We start from the raw sequence: 26,023 nt of genomic DNA on the forward strand, positions 1-26,023 counted from the left end.
CTGTATTTGGAGCATAAAGGATGGTTCCATATTACCATGCCTGGCTAATTTTTTGTATGTTTAGTAGAGACAAGATTTCACCATGTTAGCCAGTCTGGTCTTGATGTCCCGACCTCGTGATCCACCCCTCTTGGCCTCCCAAAGTGCTGGGATTATAGGTGTGAGCCAGGGCCCGGCCAAACATGGACTTTTTAATCAAAGTCAGGTCTATCTTCTAGATAAAGAAATCAAATTTCCTTCTAACTCATCTTTTGGCATGGTCCAAATTTTCACAAATTTGAATCAGAATAATTACCCAAAGCTTCCACCAAAATCCAGCAAACTCCCAAGTGAAGGCTGTCCTTCCAAAATTGTAGCTCCATTCTAACCTTCAATGCTTTGCTTCTAGAAAAATGATTCACTCTCCCACTTCTGGATGGTGCTCTGTTTAGCAGGTGTGACAGCTGCTGTTGATTTTCTCACTTGGCACCCTCCCCAGCCCCTTTCTTTCTTGCCCCTTTCACCGTGGAAACAGGACAAGTTCCACAATGTTTTCCTACTCCCATTCCCAGCCTTCTTTGGCTCTACCAGTGGGGTGTAGTTCTGTCCATAAGGGTCTCATGCAGACATGGTACTGCTTCTGGGAAAGTGGCTTTTTTTTCTGACAAATGGGAGACATGAGGTTGGCACCAACCTTTTTTACTTTCTTCCTGCCCAGTGTATATGATGCTTGAAGGTACAGCTACTATCTGGCAATAAGCAAAAGCTAAGGATATTAGAGTGAAACTAGAGAAGGATCTTGGGTTCTTGATAACTTGGTGAAGTTGCCAGAGCTCCATGCATCTTGTATGAATGTCCTGGATTGCCTATGTTACAATGAATAAATAAATAAGCCTATGTATATAGTCATGTGACTGTGTGTGTGTGTGTGTGTGTGTGTGCCAGAAACAGCAGGTATTCTGTTAACTTGCAGGCTAATGTCTCTAAGTAGAATTCTAAAAAAACAGAAAACACTAAAAACCAACTCCTTTAATGAGTTCTAAGCCCTGTATAGGAGGACTTATTTTTATCATCAGTCATGTTGTCATCTTCTTATTTTTTCCATTTCACAGATAGGGCAACTAAAGGCTAGGGACCTGAAGCAACCCTACCAAGGTCATGTAGTAAGCTGCTAAAAGCTAGGGAACAGAGCCAAAAGCTCCATAATCCCAGGCGAGGCCTCCTCTGCTCTCTCTCTCCCCTCAGGAAAATGTCAAAGGATTTATTAAAAACAGCCTGAAGCTAGATTAGGTATTTTAATACCCAAAGCACTTAATTACTAATACAGTTTAAGGTACATTAACCTAATTGGAAACTTTCTGCATATGGCATACGTTTCCCCCCTCCCCCAGAAAAATTAATAGTATTCTTTTCAAACTTTTCTCCTGGTCTTTCTCATCTTTTTGTGTGATTATTAGTTTCCAAAGTTAGAAAGAATACCACAGCCAAGGGTTTAACCAGTCTGAAGAACTGCTTTGTTTTCATTGAAACAAAAAATTTAAAATTAATACAGTAATGAGAGGAAAAGGAAAGATAGAATTTTACCTGATAGTTACATGTCTCAGTCTCTCAGCATACAAGGGAGCTGGCAGGAGGCCTCATCAGAACCCAGGGGTCGTCCTTGGCTGCTCTGCCTTGCATTGCACATCCAATCAGCACCAGAGATCCTGGTGCATCTCACCATTTTTTGCCATCCCTCAATACCCCCTTGGGCCAGGCCCTCGACATTCTCCTCTGGATTACTGTGATGGCCATCTAGCCAGTCTCTTGTCTGGTTCCAATCTGCTCCTCACACTACAATTGGAGAGATTCTTATAAAATGCAAATCAGATTCATCAGTCTCCCACTTAAAACCCTTTAGTGGTTCCCTATGGCCCTCAGGATAAAGTCCAAGCTCCTTGATACGACTTCAAATGCTCTTCATTACTAGTTTATGTCTAGTTCTCCTATCTTACATATGATGCTCCCGCCATATTCAACTACTTGCAATTCCCCAGATTGCCTGTGTTTTTCTTCCATTCTAAGCTTTTGCAGAAGCTTTTGGGTATTCCCTCCTACCTCCTCTTCCTTTTGCTTCTTCTTACCAATCCCCAAGCTTACTCTTAATCATCTTCCACTGCCCAAGCATCACTTCTCCTAGAATCCTTCCCTGACTACCTCCTCCCCAGACTAAAAGTTAAATGCCTCTTCTATGCATTCCCATATCAACCTACTAAGATAATGCTTAAATTACTTACTTACACCTTTGTCTTCCTGGGGGCATCTTGAGAGTAGAAAATGTATTTTGTTTACTTTTGAGTCACCAGCACCTAGTACAGTGATGCTTACAAAATAGATGCTCAATAAAAACAATTGTTGAATGAATAAAGGAACAAGTGAACTAACCTTGTATCAAGAACTATGCAAAAGATTAATAGGCAAGTGAGCCACACAGTAAAAAACTCAGGGCTAGAAGGGGCAGAAGGATAGCTTTAAGGTTCATGAAGTCACAGAGAACTTTGTTAACCCCTGCACTTGGTGAGGAAAGCACAGGTCTGGCATCCGGCACACTAGGTCTCAGGTTGTTCTCAACAAAATCCAAAGGAAGAAAACTGACACAACTGGAAGCTGATCCACACTGCCTGAGAAGGAATGGATGTAGGATATTCTTAAAGATCCTTACAAGCCACATGAAGATTGCATGTGTAGAAGACGTAATTGTACATGCAGTTTTGAGCTCTTCTTTCCCTTCACCCTTTTCCTTTCCTCCCCATCACTCTATTAATGTCATTATTCTGGTGATTTTAGCCACAAAACCAGGATGGGGCTCCAGAACCCACTCCTTTATAAAGTGGATAACTTCATAAATTATCCACACACAGAAAACCTGTAGAAGCTAAAGCTGACATTTCATACTAGAACATGATGTATGAAGAAGTACTAAATGGGGAACGGATGACATTTCTCTGCACTATTTCCTAATTTACCTTGTTACCTGTACGTAACAAAGTAGTTTGCACAATCTATACTGATGTTCGCCTTCAGCCAGCACTGTCTTAAATACAGATGGGTGACTTGTGTGGAAATGTCACACCTCTTAGGACCATTGGATCTATGTCTTTATTCATTACTTAAGCATAGGAGCTGAGTAGACAACCTTTGTTTCCTACCGTGCCTAGGAGTACGGCAACCTGTGGACCTGGTAGCCTCTGGTAATCACACCCGTGAGAGATTGGCCTGAATGCCAGGAAAGTTGTGCGTGGCACTTGCAAAGAAACAGGCAGACTGCCTTTGAGAGGTCCATCACCTCCACCTGTATTTGGAGCATAAAGGATGGTTCCATATTAGAGTGAATTATGTGTTTGGGATAACCCTTTTCCATATGTGTTTAAATTATCCATGGTAGCTCTTGATTGGAGTTGTATGGAGGTAGTTTCCTACCGATATCCCCAAAGACTGAGGTAAAATTCAAATAAATTCTCAGATAATTTTAAAAGTAATATAAAATCCCAGAAAGCAATGGAAGTGGTGGCTCCAGGGGTACACAGTCTTCTTGTCTGAAACTTTGTGAAGTTTTGCATTTTAGCCAATCAATAAACATTTATTGAAGGTTTAATATGTATAGGACCTAATTCTCCGCTGCAGATATTGCAAAGCAAATAATATAGTCCCCACCTTCAAGGAGCTTTCCCCTTAATAAGGATGATAAAAAATGAAAACAAACTTAAATAGTGAGTAAAAAAAATCATAAGTGAAACAATCAAATATAAAGGGAGTCAGAAAAAGAATAAATCACTGCCAGCCAGGGTTACTTAGAAAGTTTTCTTAAAATACAGTCAGTTGATCATACTATGCAGGAGTGATAAGTTATCACAGAGACTCAGCTCCTCATAGCCCTTCTCATACACAGGATTGAGATCTAACTTGTCATATTTTAAAATTCCATGATAGGCAGGAAAGAACATGTGGAAACAATGACCAACTTTTACTAACTTATTTACTGGAATTTGGGGGCTCTGGGTATTCTGTTATATTTTGTTTCTCCATAGGATCAAAATATCACTATCATTTACTCCAACCCAAGGAAAAATTTCAATCCTTTTGCAGCTGAGGTTTTTCTTCTTCTCTTGAAATGTATTTGCAAATGATGCCTAGGTACATTGGTGCCTTTTCTGAAAGACACTATGTAACACTTTCACATGCAAAAAATAAATAGATAATATCCCTCTTATAAACACCAGTCAACCTAATTGTCGCTCTTTTCCCCAAATTTCTTTCTCCTCTTAGACCTATGGTGCTTTTATCTTTTGTCTTCTTTGTTTTCTGATTGTAGAACATACTTAAATGTTGTCACAAACCTTGGGAGCCCTTTGTGCCCAAATCATAAAGCTTTGTTTTTCCTCCTTCCTTGTGACATGGCCTCATAAAAATCTAGTAAGCAGGCCAGGCACAGTGGCTCATGCCTGTAATCCTAGCATCTTGGGAGACCGAGGGAGTGGATCACCTGAGGTCAGGAGTTCAAGACCAGCCTGGCCAACATGGTGAAGCTCCATCTCTACTAAAAATACAAAAATTAGCCGGGTGTGGTGGCACGCGCCTATAGTACCAGCTACTTAGGAGGCTGAGGCAGGAGGATCGCTCGAACCTGGGAGGCAGAGGTTGCCGTGAGCCGAGATAACACCACTACACTGCCTGGGTGACAGAGTGAAACTCTATCTCAAAAAAAAAAAAAGAAAGAAATCTAGTAAACCATGTGACCCCTCTCTCTCCAAATCGCCTTTTCACTTTCCTTTCCACTCTCCATAAACCCACTTATTTCAAACATTTGTCCCATGGCAGAGGATTTCTTTCCAATCTTACCCTGATACTCATGTATGTAAATGAGAGATTATGACCCACTATTTTATTGTTATTGTTATGACTGCAATATACGAAAGGAGTACAGAGTACCAGGGTAAGTGTAGGAAGTCACTGCTTTTTGTCATTCTACTACAAATTGGCTTTCTTCTAGGATTGTATTGTCAGGATTCTTACAGGTAGCTTTTCCTACCACTCCCACCCATGAATGCGTATGTGTTGGACACATGCTTTCTTCCTCTGTCTCTGTCTCTGTCTCAGAGCCTTGACCTGGGGATGGACGTTGAACTATAATTGATGGTAAAACATCCTTATTAGTGATGGGAACAATGGAGAAGCACCAAAGCAGCAGAACATATTGTTGAAGAACATTCTCTTTGTTGTTCCATCTACTCTATGTTTTAACTTCTTCTTCTTTGTAATGGTACTACCAATATTACCTGCCTCATTGGATACATGAATGAATGCATGTAAAGCACTGAGAACAGGGCTTGGCACATTGTGAGTGCTATATAAGTGTTTAGTAAATAGATAAACATGTAAAGCAAGAGCCCAGCACGTGGTACATCCCCCATATGTGCTATGGAAGAAGTCCTATTCTCAGCTATTGCTCTGAAAATCCCTCAACCCTCTTAGAGGAGCCATCAGCTCAGGGTTCTATTAATGAATAGCTGCTGGGTAGTGCTGGTTCTACATTCACCTCTTCTCCATGCAATGTAGCTTTTAGAAACCTTTTAGGGAAAACTTAAATTGAAGCAAGTACAACCTGTATCAAATCTGGGTAGCACCTCCTCATCCTGAAATCAAGCTAAGACTTGAGTAAGTCTAGCTTATAAAAGCATAAAGACACTAGCTTTTTCTCTGAATTCAATAGACCAGTGTGTTTCAAACTTTTTTTGATAGTGACCTACTTTAAGAAAAATATCTTCTATTGTGACACAGTAGACAAGTACATGTGTTTATGGCTGGGACAAAAGCTTCTTAAAGCAATACCTGTACAATATACAACACACTTGGATACTTTCTCTTTCTTCTATTTCATTTTTTAAAATACTGCCTATAACCATTAAATTGATTTCATAGGCTACCAACAGGTCATGATCTGCAGTTTGACAAATACCAAGTCAGACCAAAAGTAACTTTAGGAGTGGGCTAATAACAAGAAATGGAATCCTATAAAAGACTCTAAAAGTTCTCTAATGGAAGAAAGATGACTATTGATTTCAGTCTGTGTACCCATGTTTCATTCTCCTTGAGAATTTAAATTGCAAAGATATATTCCCAGCTTCAGAGCTTCAGGTGTGTTTAAAAAAAATGCCTTTGTCTCCTAAAATAGAAGTTTCCGATAATGCACATCAGGCAGCACCCTGGGACACACAGGTTTCTCTAGAACAAATACTTACATTGAAAGTTATCCAGTTGAACTCCAAATAGGCATAACCATGTAATAAATAAGATATGGTAGAAACAGGGATATCAATTGCTTCTCCCTGGCCCCGTTCCTGATGTGCAACAATCTTTGAAAAACACTGGTACTTCATAATCTGTGAGATCTTTTACTAACTGATATCAACATCCAAGGTCAAGGTCCCATTCCTACTGGACAAGTTGCCATAGCATTCTGGTTTCCTTTATAACAAACATCAGTAAAGCCTTACTTTTGCATGGTACTTGGCACTTCATGAAGTGTGTTAATGCATATTATCTCAACCTTGTAACAATCCTATGAGGTATACTGGGCAGGTATTTTTGTACATTATATTTATGACGGTAATGCCATTTGAGACTTCACTGTTTCTGTTTTCAGGATAAAGGGGGTTCATTTTGAAACATGTTGTTGGCTAACGGCAAATGGCAGCAAAATGTGGACAGAGCACTAGATCTGGCCTCAAAGACATGTGCTAAAATTTGTGGTGTGTTAATTTCCAGATGTGTATTCTTAAGAAGGTCTCCTAAGCTCTAGCTTTATGTTAAATTGTGTGAGTAGAGAAACATAAGTCATTCTCATAAGTAGAAGATTGGTGCAGAGGAAAGTAACACTACCTTCAGTGTCAGACAGAACTGGATTCAAATCCTGGCTTTGGCACAAACCATATCAACTTAGGCTAGTTATGTAGCCTCTCCGAATTGTATATTCTTTTCATTTTGTAAGATAGGAATTACAATAAAATGTCACTGGCCAATTAAAATGTCCTTTTAATTGACATACTGTATCTGCTTCCAACTGCCTTTAATTTATTCTCATAGTGCCAATTTTAAAAAGTAAATCTATGTCCCTTTCCTCCTTCATACCTTTCATGGTTTCTCATTGCATTTGAGATAGACCAAAATCTTTGTCTTCATCGAAATGCTCCCAAATGGTAAAATCCCTACCCATCTCTCCAGTCTCAATTCATACCACTTTTTCTCCTTCTGTTGCAAACATTTAGCCAATACTGATCTTCACTGAATTCTTTGTGGCTTCAGACACCTTACCTTTTGCAGCCTATGCACACTGCTATTTCTTCTGTGGAAAAGATCTCATTACAATTCCAATCCTACCACCCTTATCCTTTAGGTTTCCCTGTAAATGTTACCACCTGAGGAAGAAAGATGTTCCTAAATTCCTAGACCAGGTCAGGTTCTCATATTCTACACTGTAATGGAAACCTACTCTTGGTCTTTAGACCTCTTACCACAGATGTAATTAAATAATTCTATAACTATTTGTTTAATGTGCGCTCCTTCAGCTAAAGCTTAAAATCCAGGAGAACAGGAACAATGACTATTCATGGTTGTTACCTCAAAGCATGGTTTTTGGAGTTAAGCTCCCTTCACTTAAATTCCTCCACTTGGATAACCTTGGAAAAGTTACTCCCCTTCTCCAGGCCTCCCTTCCTCTCTGTAAAGTGGAGATATTAAGAGTGTCTACCCTTTAGGGGTACATGAAGGTAAAACAAGAAAATAAATGATAAAGTGCTACAGTCCAGTGCTTGAAATGGAATAATAGATGCTGGTTGTTGTAGGTGATAAATATTTGTTAAGCTAATATGCAAATTGTTAATTAAATATCATGAAGCTTCTACAAGGCCTGGAATAATAGTAGGCAATAAATGTTAGTACCATCCTTCCTTCAGTATTTAAAGAATCTTCTAAATACTCCTTTGGAGTCACCAAAGAAGCTGAAGGCGATGTTGAGTGTACAGAGTCATAAGGTGGAGATATGGAGTTTATTAGTATCCAAGGAGCTGACTCCTAAGCTGCTAACTGAGGTCGTTTCTAAGGGAGAAAATCTTAAGGATGCTTACCACTGAGTGTAGATTCCAGCAACAGATTGGGAAGGGAAAAGAGCCTTGGCAAGCTGAGGGCTTGGGGGCCAGGTTCATGGCATGAGTAACACGTGAAAGTGGCACAATGTGTGTGAGGACAGCCAGGGCCACTGGAATTTGTCGACTGGTGCAGTGAGAACTTGGAACAGAAGTAGTAAAAAGAGCTGGGGCCCAGCAGACCTTGGAAGACTGGAAGTAGTAGGAAATCAGAAGAGAACAAACAAGTTTCTAGGGGAATTTGAAGAACAAGAAGGAGAGGTAGTAGACTCTTAATACCTGGCACTTCTCAGAGAAAAGAAAGAAACTTCTCATGGCAAAAAGCACAGAATGAAGAAGGAAACCAATTCTGCCTCGGCTACCTGAAGTATTCCTTTGTGACATAAACCATCAGTGAGTAGGTGCAGGAATTAAAAGACAATTGGGATGATTTTCGCAGGTGCTAAGATGCTAGTGTGCTGACATGGATAAGGTTTGACATCAGGAATCATTGGGGGTTTGAGCTGAAATGCATGAAAGATTATAGCTCATCAAGGCAAGATGGAGAAGTGGAGGTGGAGCTGAAGAATTGCCAGCAAGGATCAAGTATAGATAATATAAATTACAGCCTTAAGGAGGCAGCTGATATACACACACACACACACACACGCGCGCGAATCAAGAATACATGGGAACAAGAAAAGAGATTTTTTGATGCTGCTGTCCAAGGTTCAGTGTGAAAGCTAACATATTCCGCTCAACCTGAGAGCCTGAAGTAGCAGTGTATACATGACAAAGCTTCAGATATAGTAAAATTCATGTGTGTTCTCCTGAATCTTTCTACCCAACCATCAACTCCTTACCTCTACCAAGAGTGCACAGTGAGGACTTGACTTCTTAAGCACAGGATACAAATTGGCAGCCAGAAAGGAAAGGGTTAAAGAAGTGAAGTTTGTGACACAGCTGGGAGCCATTAACAATTAAGTTCTTGGACAGAAACCCAGCAGGAAGCTGAAGAGGGGCTGAAGAGGCACTATGACCTCTAAAAAGCAAAAACTTCATTCAGAAATGAAAGAACTGCCTTTACTAGTGAGCATTCAGGAAAACTCAAATTTCTCAACTAAGAAGGAAGAGCAGATACTGGTTGAGTCTATATTATGCCTACCTATAAAACAGGGATCTTAATAAGGAAGATAATAGTTAGTTAATAATTCTTAGAAATTTATATTTTAACAATACATAAAATAGGGGAATGGTACTGACCTAATTTAAAAATCCTAGTTGGTGAGCCAGCATTAGGTACCCTAGTATCTTCTGCCATTTGCATCACAGTTTGGTTTATTTTTGATAGCAAGAGGTTTGATCTTAGTGATAGAGTAGTAAATATAGTACTTTAGTGTGATATTATCTCAGAGTTCTGAGGTCCCATGCTTTTTGCCTTGCTTTCTCCCTGCTTCTGCTCCCTTCACATTAAGGATCTCATCTTCCTACTGATTTCTGTTGTTCCCTTTCTACCCCACAAGGGTCCATACTGTGCATTCAAGTTTCCCTAATCTCCTATAATGGAACTCAATTCATAACAAATATGTAAATACCTATGGGCTACTTTATGTAATCTTTCACCAATATTCTGTGAGACTTTTCTGAAAAATTCTAGCCAATCTTCATTTGTCCTACCACCTAGAGTTCTCATATGTATGTTCCAGCTCTGCCATGCCTCCTGATCCAAATAAATAATATTCAGTTTGGCACTTTATGTTGTCTTTGAGTCATTCCATTGTTTAATGTATAAAGTATTAACTTCTACTGAAGACTACAAACTGCTTGATATCAGGGACAGGCGTCATAATTCATTTTTGTCTTCTGTACTGCTTTACGCAGTGCTATTTACACAATAGGTCCTTAAAGGGCAGCAAGTCCTTGCAGAACTGAAATGAGCACCTCCATAAGAAAACTGCTCAGGCTGCTTTGGAAGGTAGTAAACACAGAAGGAACAAAAGAGTACATATGTTCATATATAAACTAGTAGACCTGCTTAAGAAGTCTTCCCTGAACAGGACCCTTAAGGAATATAACATAAGTCAATTGGAAGAATATACAGCCAACGTGATTTATAAAGCTTTCATAAGATTTAACACAAAATGAACATGAGAGTAAGAACCGTTTCCCCATTTCATCACCGTCTAGCACAACACGTGACACAGTAGGTGTTGAACGAATGAATGTTTGAAAACGCTCAGGCCAGGGTTGGGGATAATATTAATAGTTGGCTGGATTAACCTGGAAATATTTCCCAGAAAAATTGAGAAAATATTAATTCAGTGATGAAAAGGGACATGGTTTGAGGCTTCTCGGAGTGAGATTGCTTTGGCAAAGTTATGAATTAAGAAATCATAGGGAAGAAAAGATAGTAAAAGTCTTTTTCTTTTTAAGAAGGAAGGTTAAAGAATGGTATGGGAAGGGTGATCATGAGCCCCAGAAAGTGTGAGCATTGGAGAGGTGAATATAAAAAGAACAAGGCTAGAGAATAATGTAAGTTGGTGGAGTCAAAAGTTTGAGAGGCCGTCAGGAAGTTACAGCAATTAGGTGAAAGAAACTCAGACGGATTATTTGGATAGTCCTCTAGGAGCAGACAGATATTTAAAAAAAAAAAAAAAAAAAAAAAAAAACTTGCTTTGGCTAAATGTTGTTAGGAAGAATCATTTTCTGGGACCTAGTCAGACAGATTTTTGTGATGTTAAACTCAAGCTGATAAGTCCCTAGAGGACTTGGAAGACATTTTACTGCCCTCATTTGGAAGGTGAAGCCATTGACCTCAAACCCTAAGAATGTGTTACTTTGTTCTTTTAATAATCATAACGAACTTTTCCAGAGCAAGCAACGAACAAATGCAAGATGCTTGGACTGAGTTGAAAGTGCTCTACAAAAACGATAGTCCAAAAGATGATTGGCCTTGGAAACTGCTGCCAATGAGACCAGCTTCTACCCAGCCAAACAAAGTCATGTGACCAGTTTTCGAGGCTAAATGAGAGCTGAAAAATTCAGATGAAGGGTCCTCTGCTGATTAGGTTGTGTCAGAAGCAAAGAACCAGATAAGGAGCCACATTTCACTAGCACCAGGAATCAACCTCACCCTTAACTTCTTTGAAATGTCAATTTTATAAGCAGACATAAAGGAGGAGGAGGCTATGCTAGGCAACCATCAACTCATGATCGATGGTCTTGATATTCTGGAAGAGTTGTAAGTAGTGCATACATACCACTGTGTTTTTATTCTTTTTCTGTGAAATAGCCCCTAATTTAGCACAATTCTTAACTGTTAGGAAAATATGACCACATCTTTATCAATTTTGATTCATAATAATTTTTTTCTGTAAATTTGACACACATTTTTCAAGAAAAAAGTGCTTTCACAGAAGCATTTTTTAATGTTGTAGGTGGGAATTGCCTGTGCTTTCTAATTAGACCTATAAAAAGCCAGTTCCCACATGCATAAAAGTTCCCTTGGGTTACCAATAGCGGGCCTTATAGGAATGCTGGGAAATTCAGGCAGTATCGTTGGGGCCAATCTCATGCCATCTGCTCAGCATCCTCAAAAATGCTATTCCAGAAGGCAGTTCTTCAAGTTCTTAAGCATCTTTTTGACTTGACTCAGTGTGGCTGATAAAAATAAACTTCATATTTTGAATCACAATCCCTTGCACACTTTCCTAAAAAATTGGACAAAAATTTGTCAGTCTCTGTAGTCTCAGTTACTGTCTATTTCACAAACTGTACTTAGCCCTGACACCAGTCTCCTGTCTTAATGACTGTATATTAAGAGACACTGTCATCTTGTTAAAGAGCATGCCAAGTGGATATCTCCCTTTGATTACTTGTCCTCTGTTTCTATGGACCTAGAGTCAAAGCAGCTTCTATTATTTGAGTGATAAGTCCACATCTGCTGAATACAGTCCTTGGAATCAGAGTGAGAGTGATGCCTTTAACTATTTATTATCCGCTTTCTATAAACTCAGCTGAAATATAGAAGAGGCAAGCAGAGACCAAAATGATGTCTTGTTAAGATTCATAGTTTTTTCTCTGAAAAGAACATATTCTTTATCAAGGAATAAGAAAGTGTCCTCTTCCCATTTCCTTCAGCATATGAAATATTTACTTGTTAGGCCGCCTCTGAAATAACCATTTTCCATAGAGCTCTCATGGCCCAGCCCATTCGTGTGCTGGTTAATTAAGTGTGACCTAAACCAACTTGACTTGAGCTCTGCATTAAATGCACAAAACCCATTTGAGCTGACCAGCAGCAGAAGTGGTACTCAGAGAAATTGGAAAGGATTTCTCCCAAATGCTTTCTACTTACTTACAGCACTCAAGTAATGGTTGAAGATTAGCATATGACATGACAGATTACATTAAGTCATGTCTTTCCAGTGCTTTATGACAGCACTATCACATTAGCTTCTTAGCACTGGCACATTGAGGCATGCAAATGTTTTCAGACCCTCTTATTCAAATCTACAAGCTGACATGGCAGCCCTGATATGATTATTAGTCATTTGAGAGACTTTAATTCACGTCATCAGATAACAGGTTCTGCTAAAAGGTTAGAGAAACTGTCTGCTTTTAATGAAGCTCTCAAAAAAGACCCTCAAAAACGCTGCTACACACCAAGAGCCTGGGTTGACTTTATTGACAAGACCACTCTAAGAATGAACTTAAGTGGAATAATTAAATAGGCATCTAGACATTGGAAATATTGTCTATTTTGCAGAGAAAATCATGTTGGAAGGTTGTGTTTTTCTTCTTTCTCACTGCACTTCCCCCTGACCCATTCTAGTTTGTGCCCTCCAGAACAGTGTGGGTGACTCTTAGATATCTTTACAATCTGATATCCAATATGAGTGTAACAGGCAAAAAGATAATTATTTCTAGAACATTCATTACAGTTTGGGCATAAGGTTTGCCGTAGTTCACAGCAATGGGTTAATGGTATCAGACCAAGCATGGAATGACTAAGTGATGGTGTGACAGAAGATCATGAGACTTTGCAATTCATAGTTTGTTTGTGGTAAATCAGTTTTGTAGTCAAATGTTTTGTTTCATATTGTGGTGATCTGCACTTAGACCCCAAGAGAAATCCTGTTTCCAAAATGTTTCCACCTGTATCAGTGGAGTTTGGCACCAATGAAGATCTTGTTGGAATGAATGAAGGAAGATGGCCCTAGGAGATATGCTGGCAGAATGAGCAGAGAGCCAGAGAGAGACGTCTGCAGGTGAAAAAAGCATTTGATGAAGGAGAAAAAAGAAGAGCCATTTTCCTAAATCTGGGAAAGTTAAGCAAGTGCACACTTTATTTTCTTGTCTTTTCTTTTTGTTACCATCCAAAACAGTGAATACCAAAACACCACTTCCGGAAAACTTCTTAAAAGCAAACAGTAGAAGTATTGAGGTGTCTCTAAACCCTGTTTTGTTAGTTTGTTTTTTAATGTTCGATGTCAACTTGTTCACTCAGATTTCTGGAGAAAAAAAAATATAGTTACAGTTTAAGGCAAAATAATTTTCTACTATCTGAGAAAATGTTCAAAAGTATTTGATTTGTAGTTGATGTTCTTTCTTGCATAGATGTTAGCATACATTGCCTTAAGTGAATTAAATATGAGTTTAATACTATTCATATTTCCTTATTCTCTTTCTTTTCCTTATTTCTCTTCAATTTGACAACTATTTTTGCCAATATGTTCTTCCATATATTCTATTTCTGGCCTTCCCTATAGCTTTTCTTCTAACCTAAATTATAATGGTTTCTAAAGTAATATTGGCTGAAAAAGGAAATAAGCTACCAAATATGGAGGATATGAAGGGGCATTAATAAGCAGTAGTATAAACAAGTTCTTATTTAACAATAAGAGCTGCTCTTAAAAAAAAAAGGTCTGAAGAGAACAAAGAAACCCATCAGAAAAGATATTAGATTATAAAAATCAAACTGTTCTCTTACCTCAACAAGACAAAGCATAGATGCATGCTGCGTGTGTGACAGAAGATGGCTCTCTGGAGAATTTTAGTGGCCATGAGGAAAATGCTGCCAATCCTCCACTCTCCACCCATTGCTTCCTACTGCTCGGACCCAGCAAGAGTGGGATTTGGGTGGACATTTCAGTTGAACCAAAACACAGTGAGTATCTGTCCTAAACTAGGTACTCCATTCAGTGCCAGAACAAAAGGCAAATGGACAGCATTTGTCACCTGTTGCCCTCTCCCTTCAGGCAATAGAGCAAGAGCAAGGGAGGTGAGATACTTTCCTTTTCTGCAAGCTGATTTCACTTTGTGAAAATCTGACCTTCTTCATATTTGAAAGCAGTAGCAGGCCTGTCCTTGGCACCCCTACACTCATTTTCTATTGTGGTTGATGTCTCTTCCTCCATTTGAATGCTTTTGAACACATTTTATTTTTCTACTTTCAATTAGAGCTGACCTCCTTTTCACTTTCAGTAACACCATTAAAACAAAAGCTTCCTTTCCTCTTTTCAGTGCTTTTTGCTTGAAAATAACTTCTCTAGATTCCAAGTAGCCCAAAGATGGTGTCAGTGCCTAGTTCATCTTTGTATGTCAACTTTGTATGCACAGTGCCTGATACTTGGCTTATGTTCAATAAATGTGTAGTGATTGAATGAATGAGTAAACAGAAAAATAACTTTGGAAGCTATCAGTCGTAACGATGCAGAGCGCTTTATTCTCATTCCTGGTCTCATTCTCCTTTGCCTCTTCTAGCAAGACAGTGTTTCTCTATTGAAAGTCTTTTGCCTCCCTGTGATCCTCATTGTACGTATGTATGTATGCATATGTGGGTGTATGTACATATGTACATATTGCATGTTGACTTCAGTTTTAATGTTTCTTCTACATCATACATTACGTGTATAACAGTGTTCATAAGTTTACTAAAATTCATAGACAAATGTATATGAATTGAAACTACAAAATTACTCATTCCTAATGTGTAATTAGGAATTGTGTATTATGAGCACAACAATCATCTACTGTTGGTACTTAATCTGCTCTGCCAGCCCTGGAACCTGGATCTAGTTACCTGCACAAACTCTCCTTTGGTACTGGTACTCCAGCCTCCTAATATTGTTGAAATAAAGAACTTAACAAATGTTCTTGGCTCACCTGCCTCATCTGTGGGCCTCAGAGACAAAATCCTGGATTTCTAGGTTCCAAAACATATAAAGAGTGTACAGATACTGTAAGAATATCATTTATTTGCATGCCAACATTTAACATCCCACAAAATTTGCCCTGGCTTAAGCAAATTTCCCAGCACAGTGTTCTCCCATTTCTATTCCTCAACATCTCAGGGTTTTAAAAGAAAGCAAACATCTGCATGCATAGATTAGAGCCCTCCCATAAACACATGTTCCTATCAAAACCAATCAAAACAGAAAAAAGAAAGAACAGAGTATTATATTTTTCTTTAGATCTGATGTCTGATTTTCATTAGGTTTAACCTTATTTCTTTTTGATCCTAGGCAGTGACCCAATATTTATTTTCCTGGCGGGGACCTGTTCTTGCCAATATTTCACTCTGGCTCCTGGAGACTTTACCGAAGGAGTTCAAGGCCCTCACACTCCCTTTTCTCTTCTGCTGCCCCTTGGAGACACACATTTGTCATGTGTATCCTTTATTTCATTTCACAGCTAATTCTGAGCCCTTTCTTTTCTCCTATTCACTACTTCTTAATTTCCCCCTTTTTACTGGATTTATGACTGAATACTTTAATTTATTCATCATATAATGTCTTTAGAACTCTTTTTTTTTAGTAATTTACAGTGGGCCATATGCTTTCTGCTGTTGCTTCCTATTATATTGATCTGTAAAGCTTCTGGGGGCAGTGATTATCATGAAAGAGGCTCTATAAAGGAAAGTTATATTGTATCTTGTTTGCTTTCTTTTGAACAAAATATATTTCAGAGTTCTCCATGTGGTATCAGATGTTCTTTAACTTTGCAAGATTTCATATGTGTGTGTATACATATATATGTGTGTGTGTATATATATCTCTTCTAAAACTCAAAAACAATTTAAAAATTGAACAATGACTTGAAATTAACACAGTCCTCAGATTCAGTTTACTAGGTGTATTTCATAGACCATGCAGATTTACAAAACCAAAATTTCACCTAAAATTCCTTATAAAAGGAGCTTGACGTCAGGCATGGTGGCTCACGCCTGTAATCCCAGCACTTTGGGAGGCCAAGGCAGGCGGATCACAAGGTCAGGAGTTCAAGACCAGCCTGGCCAACATGGTGAAACCCCGTCTCTACTAAAAATACAAAAATTAGCTGAGCATGGTGGCAGGTGCCTGTAAACTCAATGTTAACCTTGAGACATTTTCCTCTGAGATTCAATGAGATAATTAGACTAGATTGTAGAACTTCAAATTCTTTATGAATAGAACCCTGTGTCCAAATGCAACTTAAAAAAACAGATACAAACTGAACTGTTGGGGTTGAAATGGCGGTGGGTGTCTAAAGCCTTGCTCAGGAGGCTGAGGCAGGAGAATTGATTGAACCCAGGAGGCAGAGGTTGCAGTGAACCAAGATTGCACCACTGCACTCCAGCCTGGGTGACAGAGCAAGACTTTGTCTCAAAAAGTGGAAAAAAAAAAAAAAAGGAGCTTGAACCACATAGCAATTAGTTTACTTTCAGAGGGCATTCTCTGTTAGACCTGCCTGATCTGTTTGCACAGATCACATGAGATAAAATATAGGCAAGTTCTTTGTTAACTGTGAGGATGATACAAATACCAATGTAAGAATTGTACTCGAGGGGTGGCACTTGCCTCTCTGGGTTCTGATTATCTTGTGCATACAACAAAGATGACATTAATATCTATCCCTAGCAATGTTATGAGAATCACAGGAGAAATGAATGTGAAAACACTTTATAAATAGAAAAGCAGTGTACAAAATATTGATAAACATTGCTTAAAAAGTAAAACATAACATATTCATAGTCTTTATTCTTCAGGCTTCATAGGAGCTAAAGTATGTTCACTTGAATTCCATAAACAAAGCTTTGGCTTGGATTATTTGTGTTAACAAATAACATGCTATATCAACTTAAAGACATCAATTAGCCAAAATTATAGAGTGCCACTATTTTTACACAGATCTTAAAATCGGTGGTTTTGTGTATGCAACAAAATAATACAATCAGTAAATATTCCAGCAACTCCTTAGTGGTCCTTCATAGGTTCCAACATATTGAATGTTGAGAATTTTGCATATCTTTGTCATTTTAGTAATAAACTCTAGGTCCAGTCCATAACACTGATTAACTTCCTCAACTCCAAGGGAAACTAGCAAAGATAAGCCCCAGAGAGGAGATTATGACAACTGGGCCACTACCATCAGCTCTCAATGTTTAATTAGGCCTCTGCATCAGCTCTCAATGTTAACCTTGAGTCATTTTCCTCTGAGATTCAATGAGGTAATTCGACTGGATTACAGAAGGGTAAATTATTTATGAATGGAACTCTATGTCCAAATGCAACTGAAAAAACATACACAAACTGAACTGTTGGGGTTGGAATGGGGGTGGGTGTTTAGAGCCTTGCCCTCATGAGCTCTGCCCATACCATGTCAGCTTCCCCACTTCAGCATCAATAGGCCACCTTAGAAAATCACTGGATGAAATGATTTGTCATATCCCTCTGACTTCTTCCTAGAAGGCCTTTTTCACTCTGTGTTATGTCATCCAAGGCCTAACTCAAAGGTCTTTTCTATCTTCTCACCTCTAACTTAAAAGTTTCTTCTCAATTCTTCTTCTTATTTGGTAAAGATGACGTCTCACTCTGTTGCCCAGGCTGGTCTCAAACTTCTGGGCTCAAGTGATGCTCCTGCCTTGGCTTCCCAAAGTATTGGGATTATAGGCATGAGCCACTGTGCGTGGCCCTCAATTCTTCTTTTGAGAAATTTAAGACATAAGAAAAAATTTTAAAATAACCAAACAAATACTCATAGGCAAGCTATCTAATATCAGTAAAATTTTTTCTTATGTACTATTTATATTTTTAAGAAATAAAACTTTACTTATGTATATATTATACATATATATATATTGCTTATTTGTTTAATTAGATGTTAAATAATATTTATTTGTCTTTTCCCAGAGGCAATCATCGTCATGAATTTACTGTGTTTCTTTCCCATTCATATTTTAGTACAGAAATGAAACAAAATGTATATGCTTCCACAAATAATAAGTAACATTTTTGGTTATAAATTTATAACAGATATAATGTTATGCTTCTTGTTTTTTCACCCACACTTAGGGAATGAATAATTATGTGAATGAGATACAGCCAGGTGGATTATGTTTTTTAAACAATTGTAGTTTTTCTTCATCTGAATATTCCACATTTATTTATACATTTTACTATCAATGAGCTTTTAGGTAGTTTTTTCTCTTCATTTAAGTAATTCTATATGTGTGCTTTTGTCACTGTCTCTCTAGCTGTAAAGGTCACTCTATATTGTGCACCTAAAAATGTATGGCTGAACCCAAAGGTATTTACTTTAGACAATTCCTGTGCATCTGCAATTATTTTAAAATAAAAATGTAAAAATATTAGATACTTTTTGGAGATTCTTAATCCATGTTTCAATTTTTTTGTCTTTTTTATTTGTTTTATTTCTCTATATCTGTGCTCTTTTAGGGAAGATTTTGTCTATTCTATCTTCCAATTAATTAATTCTCTCTTTAGCTATATCTTTTAACCTATCTGTTTAGTTTCTTTTTTTAACTAACTACATTTATTTTTGGTTATCTCCATTTATTCTTGGTTCTTTTTCATGTCTGCATAGCTGCTTGTGTTTCATAACCTCACTTTTCTGATTTATCTCTCTTATCTCTAATTCCCTCAATGTAGATTTTCCCCTTTGTTGCACATTGTACCTCACTGATAGCAGAATTTCTCATACTGTATGATTGTTTTCTCCCATGTATGGCCTACATTGTGGTGGCTTACTATAGGGTGGTTTTGTAACCAGGTCCTACAGTTTTTTAACTAATGTTTCTGATCTGTGTATTTCCACACCACATGATTCAAATTCAAGTGCCATCCTCAAATGTAGATTTGTATTTCACAGATTACTATTTATATTTGTGGACCCAAGTGGGCCATTAGCTTTATGCTTCAACCTAGCCAGAGAACTGAGATATTCAAATTCGCCTTTATGAAAGTTAGCTTGTTCTTGGCTCAAACTTTAGACTGTGATCTCTATTTTGCCTCTTTCTACATACTGGTTGCAGTTTCAACTATTGTCACATGTGGATGTTAAAACCCCACCACCCCTAATATCTTCCTAAATAAGTTCCTTGACTTACAGTTACTACAGTATGTTTCTTTTTTCTTTTTCTTTCTTTTTTTTTTTTTTTTGGAGACAGTCTTGCTCTGTCAACCGGGCTGGAGTGCAGTGGCACTGTGTCAGCTTACCGCAACCTCTGCCTCCCTGATTCAATTGATTGTTGTGCCTCAGCCTCCCGAGTAGCTGGGATTGAAGATACGTACCACTATACCAGCTGATGTTTTAATATTCTTAGTAGATAAGGGGTTTCACCATGTTGGCCAAGTTGGTTTCAAACTCCTGAACTCAAATGATCCTCCCATCTCAGCCTCCCAAAGTGCTGGCAGTATAGACATGAGCCACCATGCCCCGCTTACAACAGATTTCTTAAACTTACCTGGTACCTTGAAGTTTTTTCCCTTTCTTAAGAGCATGCAAGTTCAGCTATATATTTTTGAAAAGAAAAATTAACTATTTTCTTTGGCACTTCTAAGCATTTGGATCAGAAGAGGAGGGTATTTTATATGCTCTTAACATCACCAGTTTGTCCCAGAATGCTGCTGCTGTATGTTACTGTCTACCATGTATTCCTCAGTTTATATGACGTCTCTTTCGACTTTCAAGGCACAGCTCAACAAACTTTGAATCCCTTATGACACTCATAATATTTCCTGGCCCAGAGTGGAATCTTGTTGAATAAACGTGTTAATTAAAGGATTAGATGACTGGACAGGATTTTTTTGCCACACCCTACTTTTGGTGACTATTTCTCTCTATCCAGACAGATAGCTCATGCAAGATTTATTGTCTCTAGATGTCTGAGATTCTGTTAATCAACTTGTCTAGTACCACAGATGGATAATGCTGAATAAAACACAACAAAGCATTCAGGAAGGTATTAATTCTATCTGTTTCCAAGTCTATACCATGGTTCATACTGGCTCCATACTTGCTTCCTGATGGCAGTCTAGAGAGAATTTTGCTTATCCACTAATAGCAGTGGAACATTATGTTTCACAGTTAGATAAAAAGAGGCCTCCAAACTAAAAAAAAAAAAAAAAAAAAAAGCATTCTGAAAAAATAAAGAAGACATGGAAAGCAACAAAATGAAGAACTAATTCTGTTTATTTTTAATGGTTGTGAAATGTAACTTGAACAAGTATCTGCCAGTGTGCTATATTCCCTGGAGCCTTTCCCCCTCTCAAATATTCATTTTCAGGAATTGTACTAAAAATAAACCCAAGAGTTTCGTTTTGACAGCACACCAAAGTTCTCATCCTTTTTCAATAATTTCATTACATGTAATAAACCTTAGTTGGCTCAAGGTTATTTAGGTTCATACAAGCCCTTCTTCACCTAACTCGGGCAATATTTTCAGCCTCATCTGCCATTCATCAAAGCTACTCTGTTATCTGAGAATTGTATAGACAAGTTAGGCATCCTTTATGTATCCATCCTTACGCATTTCACTCTGGAAAAACTTGTGAAAATACTTGTCTTCCGGGAAAATAGCTACCCAAATTTCAAAGTTGACTCTAAGTCCACCCACTGTTGCTGTCTCTTCCTAGGCAAAGAGAAAGGTTTCTTTGAAACTCTCCCATAGACTTTTGTTAAGGCCTCTAATTTAACAACTATAATACAAAATAAATTTAACAATTATAATGGAAAATAAATGTTATAGTTTTTTCTTGGGTAATCTACTTGAAATGTTTGAAGGTAGGCATTTTTAGGGTAATGCTGGGCACCTAGTAGATACCCAAAAACATTTGATGAAATCAAACTATTTCCAGAAGCTTTTATACATAAGGACATTTTCTCCATGGATTCTGACTCTAATGAGTAGATGACTGACCTAGGTGAAAGCTTAGCATCAGATCCACTCAGTTTGCTAGGACCACTCAGCTTCCTTCACTGGAACTCTCTCTTGGTTGCCTGATGCCTGCATCTGCTCACTTCTGCCTTGGCTGACCAATGAGTATTTGGCCTATTACCAAAGTGACGGTATCATCTATCACAGAGTGAAAGAAGGCACGTTAATTATGCCAAGACAACAGGTATAAACTGCGGCTGTCCTGAGCAAACTGGGATGTATGATGACTCGCCTATTGATTGCTTAACCTAGTATATTTTGCCTGATATTTATAGCCCAATAGTTTTCTAAATGAAAGTCACATTGTTTAATAATAATCACCACTTACAGTGCACCCCATATAGACTGAACTATTTAATAAACTACTTCTTTTTTAAAGAGAGGGAAATTAAGGCTAGTAAGCTAAGTGATTTATCCAAGACCACCCAGCTTTGAATTAGTAGATATAAAATTTGAACGCGGGTCTTTCTGGCCACAATATATATTTCGTTTTTGCCATGCAGTCCTTGTTCTATCACCACGCCAAAAGGTCATATAAATTCCATTGCTATAGGCAATTTTTACAATATAACATCTCCCTGAACACAAGTGAAACATTTGCTAGGACTTGGAAACATTTTGAGGGATTGAAAGTTTTCTTTGATATGTAAGATTTAACTTGTACCGCTTGGATTTTCATTTCTCACTGTGCCTTTTCTACGGGCTTCACACCTGTCTATTCCTTCCTCTCTGTGTCATCCTTACCCCTTTTTTACTTCTTTATCCACTTTTTCCCTTTCACTATTAGAAGTCCTTTGCATGACTGAGATTCCATGAATTTCTTATTCAGAAAAATATGCTTGGGTGTTGATTCAGGTCTTCAGCCTGTTAATACATGGTGCTTACAGTAATTCGACAAGTCCGCACCTGATGAACTCTGAGGTTGAGTGAATTGCAGTTGTTATGTTTCCCTAGGTTGTTGTAAGGTTTGACACTTACAGACAAGGGTGCAGCTCCAGGGGTAAGACCAGTTTTTCCAGGGGTTAGAGAACCCTGGGGCTTGGTTGAAATTAGTCCTTCCTGTTAGCAGCACTTATTGCTCTTACAAATAGGGCAGCCTTCAATGCCAGAGCTCCCACCAACAGGGAAAAGCCTGACTCAGTGACCACAAATTCCAGGTGTGATGTGGGAGAATGTCTGCGATAAGAGACAATAAAAGTGGTAGGAACTGTGAAAAATCTATTGTACAGGAGGTGAAAGGGGAGAGATTAACTCAGTAAGTTGTCAGCTCATTTTCTTACTGTGCTATCATGAGCTTTAACTAAAAAAGAAAAAAAATCTGTTTGATCTCCTGTATTGGAGATGTATTTCAAGGCCTGTATCTGTCACTGAAATCTACAAAGTGTGCTTCAGCTATAAATCTCTATCCTTGAATGTACACATGCAATTATCTTAGAGAGATCTGGCTTCCATAAAAATGACAATTGTCATTCCTGATCTTGCTTTCCTTCATAAAAATATAATGTTTATGTTTAAAAAATAACCTTCAATTGATAAGTAACAGAGAAATTTATGTCATTATCATATTAGATGTCGAACCCTTAAATGTCTCTTATGAGTCAGGAAAAAGCAATCATTTTACTTAAACTTTATTTCTTTCAGTACAGCAGCTCTGAAAAGTCATCAGTAAAATTATTTTCCCAATTAAATGTAGTTAAGATTCCATGGCTTAGAAACATTATGGATTTGTGTGCATCCTGACTGTGATGTTGCTTCTAGTTATAAGTATAATAATGGTTTGAGACAATGAACTATTTCCTCCAAGTTTCCATGCTGTTGTCCAGAAATTATGTACGTCTGCAATTGCTGGATTGAGTTTGCCAAATCACCCCACATGCTTACTGTTTAATGACTGTGCTCTCTATCTGAGAACTGTTTGGTGCTTTTCAAATGTAAGAGCCTAAGCTAAAAATGAACTTAATCAGTGTTGTAGGATCTACTAGTCATGGAAATCCCCCATGAGTTTCACGTTCATGAAAGTCAGGCCATGGTTTGGTGGGAGCAGGAACTGTTCCTAGCATATTCTGTGTACGTTGTAGGTATTTAATAAACATTCATCAAATAAATTAGTAATATTTATTAAGGTGATAATAATAATAGATAACATATATTGCGTGCTTATAAGGCACAAGACCCTGTTCTCAGTGCTACACATGCATCACCATTTTTTTTCTCCTCATTAAACCTCTATGAGATAAATTTTACAAATGAAGAAATCTGGTGCACAGAGAAGTAACTAGCCCGAGATCTCTGCTGCAGCAGGTGATAGAGCCAACATGCCAATGGCCGTGGCCTAAGTCCAAAACTTATTCTCTTAGTCACTACATTGTGCTGAGTGTATGTTTTCATATTCGTATGTTAACAAATTTCCAGCATAGTAGTTTTGGTTCCAGTGTTGAAGGTAATAGTCATAAGGGGTGGTTGTTATTTTTTTTGAAGTTGTTATTCTTGCGTCAAGCTTATATTACGTACTTGCCATATTATCCTTTCACTAGCTCAGAGGTTGTTGTTATTACTCTGATGATGTTGATTAGATAATGAACTGTCAGAGGAGTTAGAAACTAGCCCTAGGTGATATAACAAAGTAAATGCCAAACAGAGGGTTTGAACTCAGGTCTAACACATTCCAAAGGCCAGGCCTTTCTCACCATGAGAGTGAATACCTTGCATGATTGGAGAGGCCTATGTGAATTCACTAAATCCTACAAGTATGATTTGTTGTTGTTTTTTATCTGTTGTTAAAACCAGTTTTATAAGAGTCAATCATCAAGAAGTCCCTCGGATATGTACATCAACAATGTGATACAGACTAAATGTCTGAGGTGTATTTTCAGGATTCTGCAGAGAAAAGGAACCAATGGAAGATATATATGATTTGTTTTAAGGAATTGCTTCATGCTAGAGTGGGGACTGGCAAGTATAACATCTATAGGGCAGGCTGGCAGGCTGAAAAGCTGACAGGAGTTGAAACATTGTAGCCTTGAGGCATAGACAATGGGTTGATTATAAAGACCTGACTTAAGTATCTACTGTACCCCATCAAAGTGCATTCACCAGAGACCCTCAGGGACTCACATAGATGGTTTTCAAACTCTATCTAGTCAGTACTGCTCTCAGACTTGGACAAGAGAGGCTTTGAGCCAGGGTTCCGTACCTTAGAGCACTTTGTCTTGGTGGCTATAAGCCCTGCCATAGGTTTATAGCATGTAATCTGTAGGGCTGAGGAGATGTGCCCACCAGGAGCCTATGCCTGCGTTCTAGACCATGATCTGGGTACTTGGGAACCGGAATTTCTCTGAAAAAAAAAAAAAAATGGCCTGAACCTGAACAGTCATTTCTCTTAAATTTTACTTCTTGAGGGTGTACTGCAAGGCCAGTTTGCAGAGATTGTGGACAAGATCGTGGACAGAGTTTCTAATTATGGGTAGGGTGTCCAGAGATTACATATGAAGTCCCATTGTGGACCATGGAGCTTGGAATGGTAAGAAAAGTTGGGGAGACTGTGAGCTGGGTTCCAGGGGCAGAGAGCCAGGAGCTGGTCTTTCTCATTCCAGAATTTTCCATCACAAACTGAGGAGTACAAGAATTCTAGATTTAAACATAGTCTTCTCCATCATTATGAAGATATATTTGACAAAGTAGGGAATAAAATATGTTTTATTTAATGATTGCTTAGTTTTATTTATAACAATTTATCTTAAATATTTAGACATATGGTCTCCATTTGTCCTCTTGCCCTGGGCGCCGTAAATGTTAAGTAAGGTCCTTTCCTTCAGACCCTTTGAGGATTCCTCAGAGTTAACTGAGATGAGGAGGAGGCTGAGCACAGAGTCTGAGCTTCCCAATTCCATCTTTAATTTGAATAGTACTTTTACTTATTAGTTTATCATGTCAGACTTTGTTGAACAAAATAATTCTGCTGGCTTAAAAATAAATGTTTGAAAACCACAGGCTTCTAGGCACAGTGGTGCACACCTGTAGTCCCAACTACTATGGAGGCTGAGACAGGAGGATCACTTGAGCCCAGGAGTTCAAGACTGGCCTGGAAAACATAGTGAGATCTCACTGGCTAAAAAAATAAATAAATAAATAAATAAATAAAAAACACTATAAACCATAAGCAAGTATCATATTAAAACTTGAAGAGACCTTAAAAGTCTTCTCCCAAAATTTCATAATTTTACTAATGAGAAAATGGAGGCCCATGGAAGGTAAGAGAGTACTAGAGTCCTTGGCTAGTGCTCTCTGTGATATTGGCTATGATCGTGGCTTGTATTTGCCAGGCTCCTTGAAGAAGCAGTCTGAGATGAAAGTGCAGAAGCGATAAGTTTTTCTTAAAGATATCCAGCATACTGGCCAGGCATGGTGGCTAATGGCTGTTAGCCCAGCACTTTGGAAGGCCGAGACAGGCAGATCACGAGGTCAGGAGACAGAGACCATCCTGGCCAACATGGTGAAACCCCATCTCTACTAAAATAAAAAAAATTAGCTGGGCATGGTGGTGCATGCCTGTAGTCCCAGCTACTCTGGAGGCTGAGGCAGGAGAATCGCTTGAACCCAGGAGGCAGAGATTGCAGTAAGCCGAGATCGCACCACTGCACTCCAGCCTGGGAGACAGAGCAAGACT

Source organism: Mandrillus leucophaeus, unplaced genomic scaffold (genome assembly GCF_000951045.1).
Source record: "Mandrillus leucophaeus isolate KB7577 unplaced genomic scaffold, Mleu.le_1.0 Scaffold235, whole genome shotgun sequence".
Lineage (NCBI taxonomy): Eukaryota > Metazoa > Chordata > Mammalia > Primates > Cercopithecidae > Mandrillus > Mandrillus leucophaeus.